Source organism: Lactuca serriola, chromosome 2 (assembly GCF_051521515.1).
Source record: "Lactuca serriola cultivar US96UC23 chromosome 2, Lser_US96UC23_V15, whole genome shotgun sequence".
Classification (NCBI taxonomy): domain Eukaryota; kingdom Viridiplantae; phylum Streptophyta; class Magnoliopsida; order Asterales; family Asteraceae; genus Lactuca; species Lactuca serriola.
Genome location: NC_136409.1, coordinates 215679471 through 215687674, shown reverse-complemented (window position 1 = coordinate 215687674; position 8204 = coordinate 215679471).

Below are 8204 nucleotides of genomic sequence, written 5' to 3'. Positions count from 1 at the left end.
ACGGTACGTATGTTTCTGGCAATTGCAACTTCAAAAAACTGGGAATTACATCAGATGGACGTGCATAATGCTTTCTTACACGGGGATCTACAAGAAGAAGTCTATATGAAATTGCCTCCAGGGTTCAAATGCTCGAATCCCAACTTAGTATGTCGTCTTCGCAAGTCACTTTACGGTTTAAAACAAGCTCCTAGGTGTTGGTTTGCTAAACTAGTGACAGCACTTAAGAAATACGGTTTTCGTCAGTCTTATTCTGATTACTCTCTTTTTACATACATGCGTGGAATGGTGCAAGTTAATGTACTAGTTTATGTGGACGATCTTATCATCTCTGGTAATAATCATGAAGCTATCAAACACTTCAAGACATATTTAAGTAATTGTTTTAAAATGAAAGATCTTGGTCCTTTGAAGTATTTTCTCGGTCTTGAGGTGGCTCGCAATCCCACTGGGGTTTTCTTGTGTCAACGCAAATATACGTTGGATATTATTGCTGAAACCGGTCTTTTGGGCGCCAAACCAGCCGGTTTCCCCATTGAACAAAATCATAAGCTTGGTCTCGCTCAGGGTAAAGAGTTGACTGACCCAGAAGTTTACCGTCGACTTGTGGGTCGTTTGATATATCTAGCTGTCACGCGTCCAGATCTAGCATACTCAGTTCACATCCTATCACAGTTCATGCAGTCTCCACGGATCGAACATTGGGAAGCAGCTCAACGTGTGGTTAAATATTTGAAGGGAACTCCTGGACAAGGTATTCTTCTACGTGCTGATAGTCCTCTCATCTTGAGTGGTTGGTGTGACTCTGACTGGGCTGCTTGCCCTCTTACTCGATGATCTTTATCTGGATGGATTGTGTATCTCGGTAATTCTCCTATCTCTTGGAAAACGAAGAAGCAACATACCGTGTCTCGATCATCAGCTGAAGCGGAGTATCGATCTATGGCAGCTGTTACGTGTGAATTGAAATGGTTAAAAGGTCTTCTTGCTAGCTTGGGAATTCATCACAAGAAAAGTATTGATCTGTTTTGTGATAGTGAACCGGCTCTCTACATTTCACAAAATCCGGTTTTTCATGAACGAATGAAGCACATTGAAGTTGATTGTCATTTTGTTCGTGATGCTATAGTTGATGGTCTCATTAAACCTTCTTATGTTCATACATCTAAGCAACTAGCGGATATCTTGACAAAAGCTCTAGGAAAAGCTGCATTTGATTGTCTTGTTAGCAAGTTGGGCATTTTCGATCCCCATGCTCCAACTTGAGGGGGGATGTTAGGCGATAAGATTAGCTGGCATTTAGGTTTATCTTTATTTAAACTTCATTATGTTTATCTTTTCCTTAGTTGGTTAGTCTCTGATAAAGACTTGTAATTGTATAAATACGTTGGCAAATCAATGAATAAGGCAGACAATTCATACAAATCTTTCAGTATGAGTATAATGATGACATTAGTGAAAAAGAGAGTTTCGTACGAGGTGGGGGAGAATGAAGAGTTTGAAGGGTGGTTTGTGTCTCTCCTCTCCTCTCCCACCTACTACTCTCCGGCCCTCACACCCACTACTCCGTGTTCAACGCCGACCGGCCCTCCTCCTACACATCATCTCTCTCAATCTGTCTGTTGCAACAGCGAAATATCAGATCTCCCCCACCTCTTAACTCTTCTAGTCTGTCAGAAATTGATAGCTAGTATTGTTCTTCTTGTCATCATCTTAGTATTCTTCTCGTTGATCACCTTATATATCATAAAAGATGATTAGCGGTATATTGTAAATTTAAAAAAAAAAAATCAATTACCAAAAAGCCGTCTAAGATTAATGATCCGACGGTTTATAATTCTTTTTTTAACCCTTAGTTGATGGGCGGTTTAATATATATTGATATTTTTTGTTTTGATCATAAAGTGTAAGTTTTTTATAAGATCATTTTCTTCTAATTAACCTCAATTTTAAAATTAAAAGAATATTTTCTTGTTCAATTAATCGTTTATCTTTTTGTAATCCATAGTTTGAGCATTTTTAATTTAAAATATGTTATATAGAAGTTAATTAATTCCCTTTTGGAAAAACAATCTGTAGTAGATTAAGTTGTAAATATAAACTAATTTGGTTACATACGGGGAATCATAGGGAATCAGTTGTGTAAGTAGTAAAGATGGTGATTGCCGAATGTTTGAGTTAATCTTTAAATTTTAAATGACACATTCAACATTACAAATAAACTAAATAAAGTATTATATTCTTTAAAATTATAAAATAGTTTTGATAATCGTAAATCATGCAGTACTTCTTTCGCATATCTCCTCTATATAATATGTCATGCGCTGTTCAAGAAAAAACTCACACTTTTATTCTATATCCTCTTCCTAAAATAACCCTATCTCTTTAAGTCCCATCTTCATCTACTTTGATCATCATGCACTTTTAAATCTTAATTCCTTTGTTTGGTTAATATTTTTCATCATCATAGTCATAGATCTAGTTGATCGAAAGTTAATTATTCCCTTTTATCTTTTCACACTTCACTTGTTTTCCTTAATTAACTCTTCTAGGGTTTCCTTTTCTACTTTACCATCAACAGATTTATCTTCTCTCGATTTCTGTCATGGAGATAAATATATTTCAGAAGATCTCAAAGCATTGCAGTCATTTCTTGCTGTTGGAGCATCATCAAGATTCACAAAAAGCTATCAAATATCTTTAGATGGTGACCCGTATATATATCTTTTAAACGATCGATCTCATTTTTCATAATATTGCTAATATATATATACTGATCCAAGGGTTCCATCTGCTGATCAGTGTTTTGAGAATCCTGATGATGCTACAGCGGCCATTAATGGCTAATTTAATTACCATTATGGAAGCTGTTATGTCGAGTGTTATAACTTATCTTCCAACTGGATCGATGCTGGTAAGCAAAGCTTTTTAATTAAATGTTATAATAGTTCAATTAGAAAGCCTATGTTTTTTTTTATATATTTTAGCTGCTGGTTTAATGGCATCTTTTTAGTTGGCTTTAATTAGCGCGCAGTTTTGTTGCTTTTGGTGGACACTTGGTTTATATTAATCTTCATTTTTAGTGTTGTTTAGTATTCTTATTTAGATAAGTGTGCCCAGATATATAGGTTTAGGGTTTTCCTTACATTAATTAAGGACCAACATGAGTGTTCTTGAAATCATTGTTTTATATATCCTGAACTTTTTATCCGGTTTGTTTCCAACAGTTTTGAAACATGAGGTTTGATTCTCTCTCTCTCTCTCTCTCTCTCTCTCTCTCTCTCTCTCTCTCTCTCTCTCTCTCTCTCTCTCTCTCTCTCTCATGATGTAATTGGGATGGATGTGAGCAAGTATAGTACTGTACAACTTAAATCACTGGATCAATATTGTTTCTGTAAGTTCATGATCACTATCTGATCATACGACCAGCAAGTATATATTCAGAACCACTTATTACTCTCTTTGGATAAACTTCAATCCGATCTGGTACATATAGCTAGTTATATAGGTTTATTAATCTTCTTGAATAATTTACACAGCATATATATAGACTAACGAAAAATCGTTAAAAAGTTCAACTTTTGGCAGTTTTTCATGTATCTTCCTCCAACTTAATTAATTAGTATCAAATAAGAATACCCAATTCGTGTTCGACAACTAATTGTTTTGTAGCTAGATAGGTGATTGGACCATGAAATGACTGAAAACAAGCTTACAAGAATTGGAATCATCAATCTTGTCTCATCATACTACTAGGGTTTTTGGTATAACTAACAATTCAACCCAGTCATACATTAACGTAATTGCCAATATATTCTCGAGATGACACTTTACCCCACACGTACAGCAAACTGTAATATGTACGTGTACATGCTTGAATTGCTATTGTACTGTCTTTTGCATCTTCTTCTCGTAAAATGATTCACACCAACCATATACAGTTTGAGGTGAAAGCTTTAGTTCTTTCAGTAAGTTGTAGCTTGTACATATATATGATATTGTTTAGACTTTTTCTTCACCAAAATTTTGTCATAATTGTCCATTAGTTACAAATAAATGAGAAATGCAAAGGATAATCAAATTGCGAATCAAAATTTGGGACAAACATTTCATACGTTTTCAGAGCTGTTTATCTCGTAAATTATTGTGTTTGTTTGCCTTTTTTTTTATAGATTGATATTAAGTTTTTCCTGTACGTACTAGTTGTATATTCTAACATTTAGGGAAATACGTGCAAATTATACTATTTTTCTACATAAGGTGTGATTTATTCAACAACATTATATCATGCGTAATTTTGTTTCACATTCTATAATAATATCACACTAACAAATAAAATTTTCTAAATTTATAAGGAAAGTTAAAGTAAAGAAAATGAAATGTTACAAGGATACGATATAATAAAATTTCTAATAAAATTTTTCTCCTTCCTGTTTACATATTAATGTTGCATGTCCAATTTTAGCAATTACTTAGTTATATGTTGATAGTTGTGAGCCTCATGTATTACATAAGTTAATTTAAAAGAAAAAAGTTAAATATAAAAGTTAAAATATTTGAGAATTTTGAATTTATAAAAAAAAAATAATAAATTATTATAAGTAAAATGTTTTTTATCTTTTAAATTTAAATAAATAAACAAAAGAAACTAATAAACTTTAATTTGAAAATAAAAGATAATTTCATTAATGAAATTGATATCAATTTATTACTATATTTATTATAATTATTATATTTAAATATTATATTAAATTTTATAAAATAGAAAAACTCATAAAACGATATGTGAAAAAAAAATTAATTCAAAATAACCACAAAATGACATTTGACAAATTGAATAAGAATATGACATGTGACAAAAAAAAACTTTCATTGTTTATAATATATAAGACGTGATTATTGTTACGGGAGGCATAGGCACCATATTAGCATATTTATTAAGAATTTTGATTTAAACTCGTCTCAAAGACAAATATCAATTATTAGTAATACGGATTAGCCTCTTACACTGTTCGATTTTATGATTTGTATTTATTTTATATTTTTTTTAATTTTTTAAGGTGTCCTCATGAGTTTTCACCGGAACCGGACCATATATATATATATATATATATATATATATATATATATATATATATATATATATATATATATATATATATATACTAACCCTGCTGTCATTAACATAAATAATTTTAAGAAATACACTATAAACAACATCATTTTTCATATTTTTTTTAAACAATTAACCAAAGTTTCACAAGTAAGGGACACATCATTGCAACTCTCTTTAGTTAATTATTCAAGAAATCGGACAAACTTTGTACGGCTCTGAAAATGGGCCTAGGATGGACTATTAACTGGACTTTATGAGAACATGGTGGGCTTATCCGGCAAGTAGATTTCAAAGTAACTTGAATTCAAAGGGGAAAGTATATTTGTTTGGATCGTAAGGAAGAGCTTTTAGTTTAAAATTTAAAAGCTATTTCAACTAAATTTTTTGAGTTTTTATCTTTTATATTTTATATTATTTTACACATCTTAAAGGCTTACAATTACTTTTACTAAGGGTGAAAACATGTCATGCCGTATTTGTTTTAGGTGGGAACTAAAGTGAGTTTAGATAGTTTGTCTTATAACTATCATGTCGTGTCGTGTCAATCAATTTATGTTTGCGTCAAGTTCATGTTTGTTTACAAGTTTAGACTTTAGACCTTGTAAATATGTCAAGTCGTGCAAGATTGAACCAATAAATAGGTTAAAAAAGTAGGAGTTTATGAGGTAGAAAAGAAAAGATAAAAAACAAGGAATAGTATTGTAGTAGTTCGAGAGGCGGATGGCGAAATTTACAATAATATAGAGAAAATAAATCACATTGAAGAGGAAATGGGCATATAAGATTGTGAAGTATGTGATATTGATGAAAAAGTAAAAAAAAATAAAAATAAGTATTTGTTGGGTCGTCTTAGAGGCTTCTACATTACAAAACGACCCAACACATTTTTTTGTTTACATTTTGTTTTTGTTTTGGACATGCACCGTTTACCAAAAAGATTAATAGAAATTGCATATAAATAAACATGTCATTTTCGTGCTAAAAGTTTGGACTATAACTATACTCTTTTAGTGTTTGTGTCGTGTCGCGTCGTGTGGTATCAACTCATTTAATTAAACAAATTGAAATTTATGACACAAACCCGTTAACTTGCTTGTCGGGTTCGTGTCGATCACCCCTAATTTTTACCGAATAGCTTCACACAAATAAAAGTTTCTGCTCCAGCTACTAGTTGTTTTGTCAAACATATCCACAAATTGTGTTCGACAGTGATCTTTTCAGATCTTTTAATAGATTTTAGCTTTTATATTTCAAGAAAAAACATGAAATGAAAGAAAAAAGCTTCTTTCAGGAGTACGAGTTTAAAGTTTTAATTTTTAACTAACTATTAATCCAAAAGCTTTCAAATAAATTTTAACTTTTAGTTTTTATGTAATTTTATATTTTTTAAAACTTTTCAATTAGTTTGCTCAAAACTTCTACACAAATAAAATGTATATCTTCCAACTTTAAGTTACTAGCTAACAACTAGTTTTATCAACACACTCATAATATTCTACTTTTCTTATCCTAGATAGTCAATTGATGTTTAGTTCAAATTTTAATATTTCAATAAAATTTGACAATATTCATATTATATGGAAAAGCTAAATGTAATGGTGTTAAACATCTATATAAAGTTTTTAAGGGTATATCGCTTAGAGCATGGTCCCTGAAGATGGTTCGTCATTTTGATGAGAAACATAGACATCTTGTCTTGTCTTGTCTTCGCAAACGACTTTGCATTACCCACTCATGACGATTCATGATTAGAACTTGAGACATCTCTATAAGAAAAGCCACTCATACCAAGTTAGCCATTAGAGTATTTGAATTATTTAAATGAAACAAGCATGAATCTTCCTAAAGAATAGCTTGTTTGTATTCTACTTTCTTTCAAAGATATCTGAAAGTAGAATTTCCTATATAAATGAAATAGACAACTTGGTTATAATTCTGTTTATTGTCCCCTAATAGATAGTACATAACAATAGTTATGTACTATATTTGACTATTTGTTACATTAATGAATTTCAAAGAAATTACACTATTACTTGTTTGATAAAGAGTATATAAATAACGTAAAAGGCCAAAAGCTATTTATTAATTGCGTTTCACTTAAAATACACCTGCGACCTCCTTTAGATTTAGTTAGAACTTAGAACTTAGAAGCCACATGAAATTGTTTATTTTGTTATTTATGAGTTGTTACACCTATTTTGCTTTGTTGCTCTCGGCTCTTAAGCATTATTCCATGTGCGGACCCTTTATGTTATGGCTCACTACTTAGAATATTGTTGAGCTTTAAAAGTTAAAAACAATAAGTATAAAAGATAGAAAAAGAGCAATTTGAATATTTAAAACAATAAACCTCATTATTTGCTTTTTTTTAATTTTAAACTAAATACTTAGTCAAACATGTATATTGGTGAAGGGAGGAATCTAATTGCATCTAATTCCCTGTTTAATCGACTAATTAAACAGTAGATTCAAATTTAAAAAGTAAAACCAATCAAAGCAAAGGGTTTTGATAGAATAGCATTGGCATGCATGATCCCATGTGCAAACTGCATGTTGTGGTTCTACTTCTACACCATCAATCTTGGTCAAACATTTTTGCAGTATAACAAAAACAAGTTGAAAACAAATTTACGTTCTTTTCTATTTTTTATTCAAGGGATTGATAATAGATACCTTTCTGTATGCTTGATTCTTCTTCACATTTCTTTATTTTATCTAAAACAAAAATATACGAGTAAAAGAAAATTATATTGTGCGTGTGGATATAGACAAGTCAAAGGCGAAGATCAAATTTCACACAGAAATGCATGTCTCACGGGAGATGTTTCCACGTGTTCAAGAAAACGTCTATCGTTTGGTGTTGATGAGCCACTCAATTTCTTCTTGTTTTTAGTTAATTAATCAATTACCAAATGGCCGGGGACAAAATTAAACCACCCACAATTATATTTTTCGGCACGGTTGGTTAGGGGACAAAAGAAAATTGAAAAGATTTAGATGAGAATAAAATATGGGTTTAATGTTCTTTTATTTTTTATATAGCATTTTGGACGTTAAACGTCTATCTCTTGTCATTTTTTATACAAGA